At 39.7% G+C, this 14,316-nt stretch overlaps 1 protein-coding gene across 2 annotated transcripts in view; it reads right to left on the minus strand.

Annotated features, from left to right (window-relative positions):
* The window catches only part of GNB4 (G protein subunit beta 4), a 69,396-nt gene extending 55,356 nt beyond the window's left edge, over positions 1-14,040 (minus strand). For both annotated transcript variants that reach the window (XR_007155543.1, XM_047874488.1), the window contains exon 1: positions 13,796-14,040. The gene's annotated coding sequence lies outside the window, so the exon portion shown is untranslated. The remainder of the gene's footprint in view (positions 1-13,795) is intronic.
* Between the last annotated feature and the right edge of the window lie 276 nt (positions 14,041-14,316).

Genomic DNA, 14,316 nt, shown 5'->3' on the forward strand with positions numbered 1-14,316 from the left:
TGAGGAAACTACATGTTATAGAGGTTACGGCGCTTACCCAAGTTCATACAACCTAATAGAGCTTGCTGACTCACTCACATTATACTTACTGTGTGATCCCAGAAATTGCTTAACAGCTCTGAGTCTTGATTTCCTCTTCGGTACAGTGGAGATACCCCATGGGATTGTTTTGGGAATTAAATATACACATTCACAAAATGCCCTTGGATATTTAAGTAAGGGCTAATTTGCCCAGCAAGGGAAATATACAAAGACACTCTAACCAGAAACACTACTCAGGCCCATATCTTTATCTGGATCAACAGATATAATACAAAATACTTGAAACAAAAGAGAAAAATACAATTATTACCAGAAAGAATTTCTGTCATGGGCTCAGCATCTCAGTTATGCTGCAACATAACCACTTTGTTCTCTCCGTAACTCCTTGAGAAGCACTGAAGATCCCTCCCTGGAAACTCTATTCTCTATATAGTCTCTATAGTCTAGAGACTATATTCTTCTGTCTGCCAGGAGAAAACATTATCCCTATCCCCTACTATATACACCAAGACACTCTAATGAGTGCGGAGGAGAGAAAAAAGCTTCAAGGTGGGAAACAGGGTAAGAGAGAAAACATCCATTCACATGAAGGCCTTTCTCAAACTACACCCACCTTGTGAAGACATCAATTCCTGGCACACCCCAGCATGCTGCCTACCCCCACCCTAATGCCTTGATTCTTAGACTGAAGCTGTTAATGTTATATATACCTTTCAGGTGCGTGAGGAAAGAAACGTGGTTAATAACCACTAATTAACTAAATAGCCCAAGCCGTGGTTCTCAAAGTGTGGGGACCAGAAGCATCAGCAGCACTGGGGAACTTGCTAGAAACACAAATTTTTAGGCCCTTTCCCACTCTGAGGGTGGAGCTTGGTGTTCAGTGCTCAACAAGCACTCCAGGTGTTTCTGGTGCCTCCTAGAGTTTGAGAGCCACAAGTTTAAACTCTTGTTTACCTAGGAAATCAATCTAAAACCATTTGATTGGGTGAAAGTTCAAGAATGTGTTTGTTCATGCATTAAGAAGTTCCTAAAAATGCTAAATGGCATTTATACTATCTTCCTGGTCAAACAAAACATCTAAATGCTTTAAAAAAATATATTTGTTGGAATACATAATTATAGAAAAAAATCATTCCCATTCTTATCAGTTTTCTTTTTTAATTTTTTTTCAACGTTTATTTATTTTTGGGACAGAGAGAGACAGAGCATGAACGGGGGAGGGGCAGAGAGAGAGGGAGACACAGAATCGGAAACAGGCTCCAGGCTCCGAGCCATCAGCCCAGAGCCTGACGAGGGGCTCGAACTCCCAGACCGCGAGATCGTGACCTGGCTGAAGTCGGACGCTTAACCGACTGCGCCACCCAGGCGCCCCTCTTATCAGTTTTTAAATAGAGCAGACTTATTTCCCATATCTGAATGGTGAAAATTTTTTGATTTTTTTTTCCTGAGGAATGGCTTAAGAATGGGAAGAGAGAAAAAAGAGAGACAAGGTCCCATATAAATTTCCTATTTTTCAAATACAACTTAACCATGCCTTTACAAAGAAATCGTTAACGATTCCTTGATGTATTTCAGGTGTTAGCTTCCCTTTCCTCAAGGGAAATAATGTATCTAGCAATAACCTGATTTTTTTTTATTTTGGCAGCCACTGCCTTCTTTAAAACAATCCACCTGTAGTTGGTCTTGCTTTACTCTTTAAGAAATAGAAGAATGAAATAAACTCAAGAGTTGGAAGGATGGCTTAGGAACCAGCTATCTTCTATCAGGAAATACCCATAACACCTGAAAAAAGAGATACTTGAAAAGTTTTTATTTTTTTTATTTATTTTTTTAAAATTTTTTTTAACGTTTATTTATTTTTGAGACAGAGAGAGACAGAGCATGAGTGGGGGAGGGTCACAGAGAGAGGGAGACACAGAATCTGAAACAGGCTCCAGGCTCTGAGCTGTCAGCACAGAGCCCGACGCGGGGCTTGAACCCACGGACCGTGAGATCACGACCTGAGCCGAAGTCGGACGCTTAACTGACCAAGCGGGTAGGTGCCCCGAAAAGTTTTTAATCTTCGTTGAAGTAACAAAGTATGTGAAAAAGACCCCCTGTGTTTCATGTACCTCTGGAATTAATTTAAAAAGGGCCTTAGATGCTCAAATGCCAAACGAAGCTTTTATGGCTTTTTGTTTGTTTGTTTTAAGAACTTATGATTGGGGCGCCTGGGTGGCGCAGTCGGTTAAGCGTCCGACTTCAGCCAGGTCATGATCTCGCGGTACATGGGTTCGAGCCCCGCGTCAGGCTCTGGGCTGACGGCTCAGAGCCTGGAGCCTGTTTCCGATTCTGTGTCTCCCTCTCTCTCTGCCCCTCCCCCGTTCATGTTCTGTCTCTCTCTGTCCCAAAAATAAATAAACGTTGAAAAAAAAAAATTAAAAAAAAAAAAAAAAAAAAGAACTTGTGATTAAATTTTCTTAAGTCACAACAAGATCAGGCCACACCTAGTCATAAATCAATCAACAAGAAAACAAATTCTTCATCCAAGTATCATAAACAGATGCACTGAGGTGAACACTTTGGATAAGAATCAGGGGGTCTGTCATTGAACAGGATTTGTCATCTTGGTAGAAATCTAAACTGAAGTAGTAAATTCCATGACCCAATAAAATGTCATGAATGAAAGGAAAAAAAATGGATAGGAATTCATGGAATTAAAAACAGACTTTGTTTCATTCCCATACATTTTTACATTTGTGTTATAAATTAAATACGTGTGACACCTGTAGTGTTTTAGACTATTTGCCATTTATAAAAGCTGAGTGTTTAATCATAAATTCCTTGGGTTTAATTTTTAAATTACAAATTATACAAAGTATCCTTTAAATCAAGGAAAAGGGAAGGAGTCTTTGAGACAAAGGTAGTAACAAAGCTTATAATAATATCAGCTATTACATGAAAACCTAATGTAGAGTGTATGTTTTAAATATAGAGTGGATATTTTCCCATTCTTTTAGTGTATCTTACATTCATATACAGAAAGAAAATGGAAGCTTTAAGTGAATAAGTTTAGCTTTTTTCCAGTCAACATTTGGGGAAAACCTTTCAAAAGGTTTTTCTTCCTGCATTATTCCTATTATTTTTAGCTATAATTCTAAAACATGTAAGAAATGAACACTGTCCCGACCTACTGTCAATCCAACTCATGTGATTCATTCTTCTACTCAAGAAACATGTATTTAACACCGACTTACATTAGGTACAGGCACTGACCCACCACAATCAGAAAAGTTCATCTTCTCATGAGAAAGGTAAGTAATAATCATTATATTAGGATGTAAGGGTGGAAACAGCACATATTTAGGATGTTATGTCACCAAAATTGAATGTTTCCTGAGAATATGGCTGAACTCACCACACTAAGTTCCCTTAAACTGAAACCGTTTTTAGTATGCTTATATTTTTAGCTGTACTACCTCTTAAAGCAACAAGTTCTATAGATTCACTGGCAGCTATGTAAAATGGCAGGGAATTTCCTTTTACTTAGTCTAAAAGGACTTCTCTAAGTCCTACCATTTCTAAGTTGAGACGCCTCTGGTTTTAGTATTTTTAAGATTCTGAACCAAACATTAGGAAAATAAATTATGTAAATCATAACTTTTTCAGACTATCTTTTCTCTTATGACTTCACTCAAGTATTATTACCCCTTGGATTTTTTTTATAGGACCATGTATGGTTCATCTCCGTATCACTACATCACACAGTCTTAGACCAGAAACCCCTTATATTTACCAGAATTGGTTATGTATTACTCTTGGTTATATCTAAAAAATGTTTAAATGAATCCTACCACTAAAGGATGAAAATATGACAACTGTGGGGGCACCTGGGTGGCTCAGTCTGTTGAGCATCTGACTCTTGATTTCAGCTCAGGTCATGATCCCCGGGCCATGGGATAGAGCCCCATGTTGGGCTCAGTGCTAAGCATGGAACCTGCTTGAGATTCTCTCTCCCCCTCTGCCCCTCCCCTGCACAGTGGCCCGTGCAGGCTCTTTCTCTCTCCCTCTAAAAATAATAAAAAACTTTGACTGACTTTGCAAATCAAATTGATTTAAAATAAATATGACAACTGCGGCGATCAGCATTTCATCCAACAAATGTAAGTGCCCAACAGGCATCATGATCTAGCTTATTTGCTAATTTGGCTTCACAGGACAAAATGTGATGTGCAACTAACATATTCATGGAAAGATAGCTATAATTCTATGTGTTCACAGCTTCAGTAAAAGTAAAATATGTTTTTTAAAAAAGCAAAATTAGGGGCACCTGGGTGGCTCAGTGGGTTGAGTGTCCAACTTCAGTTCAGGTTACCATCTTGCATTTCACAGGTTCAAGCCCCACATTAGGCTCTGTGCTGACAGCTCAGCCTGGAGCCTGCTTCGGATTCTGTGTCTCCCTCTCTCTGCCCCTCCCCCATTTGCACTCTGTCCCCCCCTCTCTCTCTTAAATATAAGTAAACATTAAAAAAAAATTTTAAACTGGGGCACCTGGGTGGCTCAGTCGGTTAAGCGTTCGACTTCAGCCCAGGTCATGATCTCATGGTTCATAAGTTCGAGCCTTGCATCAGGCTCTGTGCTGACAGCTTGGAGCCTGGAGCCTGCTTTGGATTCTGTGTCTCCCTCTCTCTCCGCCCCTCCCCAGTGCATGCTCACACTCGTCTGTCAAAAATAAATAAACTTAAGGGGCGCCTGGGTGGCGCAGTCGGTTAAGCGTCCGACTTCAGCCAGGTCACGATCTCGCGGTCCGTGAGTTCCAGCCCCGCGTCGGGCTCTGGGCTGATGGCTCAGAGCCTGGAGCCTGTTTCTGATTCTGTGTCTCCCTCTCTCTCTGCCCCTCCCCCGTTCATGCTCTGTCTCTCTCTGTCCCAAAAATAAATAAACGTTGGAAAAAAAAAAAAATTAAAAAATAAATAAATAAATAAATAAAATAAACTTAATTAAAAAAAATTTTTTTGATAAAAAATTAAAAAGTAAAATTATCTTAAAGTTACCAATAAGTGGAAATAGAGTACAACACTCAATGTCTTTCTTTCAGTACAGTTTTCATTCTTTCTAACACAAAGCCATAATGCCTAGGCACAAAGTAAAACTTTTTTTTAATAATTAAAAAGCAAATACACCTATGTGGTATTGGTCTGAGAGGAACAGATATCCACGAATGCTACTTCAGGATCACACTTTATTTACAAAAACATTATATGATTGCTTTCCTGGGTTTATACTAACAGCTAATAACCCACACTAGCTATTCGTGATTCCACTCCATCCTCAACTCCCTCCAGGACCACTAATGTTCTCAAAATCCATCAATACATCTTATCTCTCCCAAGCGGCTTGAACAGTGTTTCCCTTTTTTTTTTTTTTTTTACATTTAGACACATTTAGTTTTATTCTATTGCTCTGATTCTCCTACTAATGTTTTCATCCTGCAACACTCACTATCACATATACCAATATAGCTCACTCTTCAGCAGCATTAAGGAAACACGCATTACTCCTGATGTTTCATCATCCCTTCACAACATGTCTCACCATCATCTCTAAAAACTTTACAAGGATTGTTTCCTCACTGAAAGTTAGCACAAAACCATGGGTGAAATTTACGTATGAACATGTCTCCCCTTCTTTATATCCTAAGTCACAGAGGAGTATTTCTCTGTTTTTGAGTATTTTTTCCCCAAAAGCTTCCCTAGTGGCACATTAATTAATGAAATAATGAAATCCCTTGTTGATAAATTTTAGTTCCCATAAAGGTTAACATATAACCATAAAAATTAATATCTAAGGTTTAAAAATTTTAAATATCAACTGTTTTTGCTTTTCATATCATGGACACAAGACCACATTTTTTTTTTTTTAATATTTACTTATTTAAGTAATCTCTACATCCAATGAGGGGCTCGAACTCACAACCCCAACATCAAGAATCACATGCTCTTCCAACTGAGCCAGTCAGGCACTCCATTACCACATTTTCTCAAAAATTTTATTCCTTCCCCCACAACAGCTTCCCCAGAGACCCAATTCATAAGTAATGCACATAATGAAGATCCCTTGTTGACGAATTTCAATTTCAATGTCTACCATTTTTCCATTAAGCACATAATTTAATTTACAGAAGTCTAGCAAATAAAAAATGTTTAAATTACTTCCTTATAAAAACCTGGTCACTATAAGCCTTGTTAACTATCCTACATACAATGTATAATCTATGCTAGTTAGACAACAAAGTCTCATTCTGCTTAAACTGCATTACTGGATTTTTAATTTCACATAACCAAATAGTTAAAGCCCAATTTTCATTCGTTAAGCAATTCCAGGGTAATGGTGTGTAGGTGGGGAACTCATAAAAATTGAAGGGGAAAAAATGAGTCAAGCCATTGCTAAATGTTACCATAACAAAAGTATCAGAAATTCTTATACACAAGCCAAGAGACAAATAGCTCTTTGAGCACAGGAACCACTGTCTTCATCTTTGTCTATTCCAAAGTAGTGTTCTCATTCTATGTGGTACAGATTCTATCAATTTCTCCATAGCTAAAAAACTAGATGATGAAGAAGAAACAGTAAGACTTCTAAAAACACAGTAAGAATGAATGTTTAAGGACAGTCACTATCCAATTGTTTATATAACAAAAAATTGCAAAAAAAAATTACAAACATAAAACAGCAAAGCAGATGTGGCATAACCATACAATGAAATATTATGTAGCTGTTTAAGATGAGAACATCAGAGCTCTAAATACTTGCAAAGATGCCAGTACTAATGACACCCCTGAACAAATGCTCCCTTCTGGGGTTCCAACTGTAAGATAAGCATTTCAGTGGGTGTTTGCCCTTAATATATTAAGTTAATATATTAAGTTTTCTTGGTAAAAACTATACAGCCCAGGAAACAACCCTGCAAAGCCAAAATGGGGAAGGGGGCAGTAATTTAAGCTGTGTATTGCCTTAAATATTAAAGATGGACATTAAGAGAAACTTTAAATTTACATTATTTTAGCAAGTCAGTAGCACACGGGTGTTAAAATCATTTAATGTGATTGCTACTTCAAAACAAATTAAATAAGATATAATTTTCAGCAATTCTAGAAGGCTCTCCACAATGCATACTGGAAAAATGGTATTGAGGAACATATATTGTTCATCACAGCACAATAGGAAGGCTGTGGTGAAGCATAAATATTAAGAGTGCTGCCTCTAGTCTAGACTGCTTCTAGTCCCTCTAGTGTTGGGGTTTGAATACTGGCTTCTCCATTGGTATATGTTACTGACATACAGAAAAGTCAAAAGATGAACTGAAATTAATATTAATATTACTAAAAGTGGAAAAATATTAAAAATATTTTAATAGAACGAAGTATATTTAAACAGGAATTATGTTAAGTAATCAAAACATTTTGGAGATAAATAGGTTTTTTTCTTCATCCTAGATATCTCTTGAAATCTAAATATTGCCGTTTCTTGTCAATCTTTCCAATATTAATAGGTGAATTGATTTATCAAAAATTAAAATTTTTTACATCTTTGTAATTTAGAAGTTAATTATCCAGTTTGTAGTCAAGGTTCTTCACTTTTTGTTTCTTCCTAGTAACCTATTGTTCTCCTCTGCTGGTTATCTGTGTTACCTCCACCAGAGGGCAGACAAAAGGAAGGTGAAGCTGAGAAACAAAATTGACAACTTGATAACTTCCAGAGAAGCTAAGCAGTATCACCAAGAAACTTCAAACAGCACTAACATTACAGGATTCTCTGAGACAGTCTTCTCCATTTGAAATAGTATTAAATTTAAAAAAAGTTGGCAAATATTAATCTATGCATTTATTCATTCATTCAACAAATACCTGAGTTCTAACCACATGCCAGACACATTCCAGGCTCTAGGGATTTAGCAGTCAACAAAACAAACAAAAGGCCCTGTTGTCATGGAGCTTTATTCTATATCTGTCTAGGAAACAGATAATAAAGCACATAAATAAACAACAATTTCAAGTACAGATAAGTACTTTGCAAGAGAAAAGAAACTGCAAGAAGTTAGTGACAAGGAAGGCTATTTTTAAATAAATTAATCTGTAAAGTCTGAATAAAATGATCAAATGAGCCATGCCTTAAATGGGAGAACAGCATTCCAGGAAGAATATACAGTAAATGCAAAGGTCCTGAGGCAGAAACTAACCTGGCATGCAGAATCAACAGCAGAGATGATAGGCTAGAGGGGAGTACACAAAGCAGAAGAGATTAGGCCGGTGGGGATGTAATCATGTAGGCCTCCAGACCACAGTAAAACTTCAGACTTTATCTAACAGCAATTGGTTCTGCTGACTGAGACTGGAAGCAGAAAGACCAGTTAGGGGCTACTGCTGTAGTCCAGGAGAGGGAAGATGGTGGTTTGAGGCAAGGGTAGTGGCAGTAGAAATAAAATACAGCCAAATTTGAAATAATATTTAAGTCACAACCCATCATAGTTGCCAATGGAGGAATAGATGTAGGATGAGTGAAACAGGAGAATTAAAGAGAACTCTTAGGATTGTTAGCCTAAGTGGCTGGGTAGATGATGACACCAGTTACTGAGGAGATTACATAGCCAGTGAAGCAGGATGAAAATCAGTGTCCCAGAAGCCAAGGGAAAAATGCTTCAATAGGAAGAAGTTATCTATCACCTGAGTTAAATGCAGCCGAGAGATCTAATGTGGAAGGACTGACATTGCTGGTGACCTTGAGAAGAATGGCCTCTTCTCAGCACAGGAAGGATAAAGTCTCTCTGGAACGAATTCAGAACAAGAGGGGAGTTGAGGAGCAGATACAGCTTACATGGACTCCTTCAAAAATGTTTTTGTTGTTTTGGGACACAAAGTAACTTTATTATTTTTTGAAGTTTTATTTTTAACATTCCATTTTTTTAAATTTAAAACATAAAGTTGAAAAAAGTAAAGAGAAAAAACAGACGAACATTAAGGGAAGGGAAACAAAAATAATTTAAAAACAGGGAGGGGGACAAAACAGAAGAGACTCATAAATATGGAGAACAAACTGAGAGTTACTGGAGGGGTTGTGGGGGGGGGGGACGGGCTAAATGGGTAAAGGGGCACTGAGGAATCTAGTCCTGAAATCATTGTTGCACTATATGCTAATTTGGAGGTAAATTTTAACAAAGAAAAAATAAAATTAAAAAAAAAGAAAAAGAAAAAAGTAATATAGTGAATACTCTTAGACTCTTCACCTTGATTCAGTAATTGTTAATATTTGCCATGTTTGCTTTATCAAGTTCCTTCTTCATATATAATAATTCTTACTGCTCATCCGTTTGAGAGTAAATTGAAGATACTTTGGCCATTTAGTCCTAAATAATTCACTGTGTATCTTCTAAGAACAAGGACACTGTCTTACATAACCACAGCACAATTATCATATTCAGGAAACTTAACAGTGATGCAATACTATTATTTAATATTTGGTACATATTCAAATTTTGCCAATGTCCTGATAATAGTCTTAGATCAACTGGATTTTCCAATCCAAGATCCAATCCAGGATTATGCACTGGATTTTACTGTCAGGTCTCTTAAACTTCCTTTAATCTGCAACAGTTCCTTTGCCTTTGTCTTTTTATGATATTAACATACTGGAAAAGCACAAGCTAGTTACTCTGTAGAATGGCCCTCAATTAAGGTTCCTCAATTGTTTCCTCTACATAGATTTTGATTATGCACTTTAGAAAAATACTGATGTCCCCAGTCCAAGCACACCAGGAAGAATCTGTTTATCCCACTACTGGTGATATTAACACTGATCGCTTCACTGAGATGGTGTCTGCCAGACTTCTGTACTGTGAAGTTACTGCTTTTCCCCTTGGTCATTAACCTCTAGAGAGACCACTAGAAACTGTATTAATATCCTTTCCCCATCAAACTTTCTCCATTAGTAACATTTGCCTGAATCAACGTGACCATGGTGGTTACAAGCTAGTCACTTTATGAATTCTCTTGCTCCTTATACATTTTTATTGGCAGTCTACTTGAGAGTGCTTTCCCCTTTCCCTTATTTATTACGAACTTGTGGGTTCTTATTTTATTCCATAGGTTACAATCCATTACTATCATTATTCATTTCGAGGCTCAAATTTTCCCAGATTTAGCCGTTCAAGCTATTTCCTATGTCCTTTTGATATGCCACCACCATTTTGGAGAACAACTCCTTACTTTGTGTGTTCTAGGCTCGTCTTCTACTTTCCCTGCCCCAGCCCTGGAACCAGCCACTTAGATATGGGCACTACTTGTGCTCACTGCTACTAGGGTGCCATTCTGTCTACACCTGTTCATCAGGCAGAGCTAGGAAATATATGATAACTCTAATTCCAACCCAACACCAGAGAGTGTTTCACTGTCTTCTTCCACTCCATATCTTTATTTCCCTTCTCCCACAGTGTAAACCCTACCTCAAAAAATATCAATGAATTTACTCATTTGCTCACTCCTACAGCACATACAAAATAGTTCAAGAACTGCTTTTTTTCCTACCACCATAAAAAACCAGTTTGCTATACCAGGTTCAAGTTGGTTTTGTTGTTGTTGTTTTGCAGTCCTTTCTATCTTTAGATTAAGGGTAGACAGTCCAAGTGTTGTGTTAAAGACTTACTTGGATTTTTCTTTTCTTCACAGAGTTCATGTTATTCACTGAAATATAGCTGGTTCATTTGTTGCTGTTTATATTCAATTTTGGAGGTTTTTGCTTTCAACCTTGTTAATTTTATTTTTGAACATATAAAACATAAACAAGTTTCCAAAACTCAAAACTATACAAAAAGATATAATTGCCACAGTGCTGTTCCCTCCACTGCCTTCTACTCAGTTCCTACCCACCCCCTGTAGATGACTAATTACGTTCTGGTTATCCTTGCCTGTATTTATTTTTGTTCTATCAAAAAATTATGCTTTCTCAAAAAAAAAAAAAATTATGCCTTCTCAAAGTGGAGCCAGAGAAGTGGGGCAGAATACTGGATCAAGAAAATAATTTTAAGATGAGAGACATAACAGAATGTTTGTATAATGATATAAATGATTCTGCAGAAACTGAATTGAAATTGTAGTAGAGACAGGATAACTGCAGGGGTAAACATCTATCAAAATATCATCTGGCTTAATTTGAGGAATCTCAGAGGGTTCCCATAGTCCAAAACAGATTGCCATACTGTTTATAACCTTCCAAAATAGTTGTATCTACAGCTCTAGAAACCCCACATTAATAGGGGGTTATTATTTTGGAAGAATCATCAAGCTTTCACCACCTATTAATGTCGACAGGAGAAAATCTGCCCTCGCAAGAGGGAGGTCTTGAACCCTGAGCCAGACATTTAACCAGGAATAAAGAAGTGAGAAGAGAATGGTTGACATGAGAATCTGTATAACAACACAGACGGATAGTAATGATAATGCTAGAAAAACAAATCTGTATCTCTGGCATGTCTTGGAAAATTTACAAATATGCTAACGAGTAATTGAGGGTCATTCCTCATGTCCTGGCACTAAGTCAATGTGGCACAGAGGAAAGAACGTGGACTTCAGATTCAGAGAGGTCTGGCCTTGTATCCCAGATGAGTTACTTAACAGCTACATCGACCATCAGCGGTTACTTAACATCTCAGGGGCACAGTTTCCTTACCTTTAGAACTGAATAATGTCCCCTTTGCCAAGTTCATGTAAGACATAAAAAGAAAAATGTACAGCATCACCCCCTGGACCAGAAGAAATGTCAAATAAATAGTTCCTATAATAAATACAGGCAAAACCAGTCAGCAAGGTAAAGAAACTAGTGACACAGTGCACTTTAGTAACATGCCTGAAAAAAAATCAGAAATCACACCATCTCAGGCAGTACTTGCTAAGGGCAGAAAAATGTCCGATACTTTGTTCCAATTCTCAATTTTCAAAATGTCCCAGAATCTATTTTTAAAGTGTAAAAATATGTGCTGACATACTAAAGCGCCAATGACTTTAAAGAAACAATTCTGGGGAGATGTTGATCAAATGGTACAAACTTCCAGTTATAAGAAAGTTCTGGGGATGCATGGTACCGCATGATTACTATGGTTAACACTGTATTCTATACTTGAAAGTTGCTAAACACACACACATACACACATAGGTAATTATGGAAGGTGATGGATGTGTTAACTAACCTTACTATGGTCACCATTTTGCAATACATGAGTATCAAGTCAACACGCTGAATATCTTAAACTTATACCATGTTAGATGTCAATTATATCTCAGTAAAGCTGGAAAAAATAATAAAAGTAATTCTACAGATTAACAAAGACCGATGACTCAGAATAACCACCAAAATAATGCCTATGGCTCACAAAGAGATGAACCTGAATGTATTGCAAGCCACATTAACCAATTTTATAATTTTATAAATGTGTATGCACAAGAGGGTTAACCACGTTCAATAAAACGGTATTTTAAAAGTTTCCATTTCAGTTTCAAATTCATCTGCAAACCAAAATGCAACATGGAAAATCTTAAAATGATCTTTAGCCAAATACTGAAATACACAATAAACCTTCAGAGCCTAGGATCAGTAATAAACAAAAAGCCCCACACTAAAGAGTCTTAAAATGTACAATGGAAAAGACACTCAAAGCATACAATTTTATGTATCCAAACCGTCCTTTTCCTCCACGTCTAGAAATGACTTCCCTTTCATCTTAAATAAGCAGTGTGTGCTCGGTGTTCTAGGAAAATGTACTCTAAGGTCACAATCTCAGTTTGCAACACTAAGAAGGAATGATAATAAAGCGTTCTGACCAACAATTAAATCTCGAATGTCTTAAGAAAACTTCCCAGTAGGGTGCTTTATCCAAACGCCGCCGAGCTATTCAGTCCGTGGCCGAAAGAGAGAAAGATGTATCCACATCCTCTACTAAAAGAGAAAGGGAAGGAGTGGGAGAAAAGGGGGAGAGAGAGAGGCAAGATAACAAAGCATCGCTTCTATAAACAAATTCAAGTCTGTTTTTAAACTTTTGGAAATTCAGTCTTGCCTTACCGTATAGCAATAAATATCAAAGTAGAAGGCAATCATTTATGTTTTGAAGCAGAAAAAGAATGTGGAGAGAAAAGAAAAACATTTTACCATGTTCAGAATTTACAAGAATTCCTATCCACTACCCCCTCCCCAATAATGGACATATCATTTCCAAAATAAATTTAACACGAAACCACTAGTCTCATTTTTAGCACTAAGCGGAAAACTTTTATGAGCTTTCCCAGAGCTCTCCACCCAATAACCCTTCTGGGCAGTCCCGAATAACCGCTATTTTCGGGGCAACCACGAGCTCGCGCTCTGAGTCCCCCTGAGGGGCCTCAGGGCGTGGGGAGGGAGCTGGGGGGTCTGGGGGTCTGGAGGCCAGGGACTAATGGGCCGCTCCCTCGCTTCCCAGAGCGAGCGGTACGAGCCCCCCAGGAAGTGCCCGAGGCGGCGGCCGAGGGGCTGGCCCCCGCGCGGCAGCAGAGCGCGACCAAGGCGCGCCCGCCCCGTCCCTCCCGGGCAGGCTCCGGCAGCCCGGGACGCCCGAGCCGGCCAGCCCCGCGCCACCGGCCGGCGGCGTTCCGCTGGGACGGGGGCCCCGCGGCGCCTCACGCCCCCTGCGGGAAGCCCGGGGCCCCCGCGTGGGGCGCACCCACGAACTGCAGCTCGCGCGATCGCCGCCTACCTGAAAGGAGTTGGGCTCCGCGTCGACCGGCCGCTGCTGGGTCCGCGGGGCGCTCAGCAGCCCCCCGTGCGCGGAGCCGGCGTGCAGAGCGCAGCGCACCGCCGAGACCAGCGCCGCCGAGATCCGCCGGCCACACCCAGGTCCGCACCGCCCAGCAGCCAACTCCGCGGCGCGCCGGGGCCGGGGCGGAGACGTGGCTCGAGGCGCGAGGCGCGAGGCACGAGGCGCGCGGGCCCGCTGGGGACGCGCCGCGGCCACGCGCACACCCAGGAGCGCGCGCCGCCCGGGCGGGGGACGGGGGGCGAAGGCGGCGGGTGCCGCGCGCAGCTTCTGCTTCCTATTTTCTCTCTCGTTTCCTGCTAGAAGAAGAAGAAAAACATTAATTCCCAGGCAGTTTCGTTTTCTTGTCGTTGTGGCGCCTGGACGCCGGAGCACACTTCTGAGTTGCGCCCGAGTGGTGTGGCCGGTTTCCTTCCTGGCACCATAGAAGCCTCACTTTGCTCCTGGCAGGATGGGGGGCG

The sequence above is a fragment of the Prionailurus viverrinus genome, chromosome C2 (assembly GCF_022837055.1).
Source record: "Prionailurus viverrinus isolate Anna chromosome C2, UM_Priviv_1.0, whole genome shotgun sequence".
NCBI lineage: Eukaryota > Metazoa > Chordata > Mammalia > Carnivora > Felidae > Prionailurus > Prionailurus viverrinus.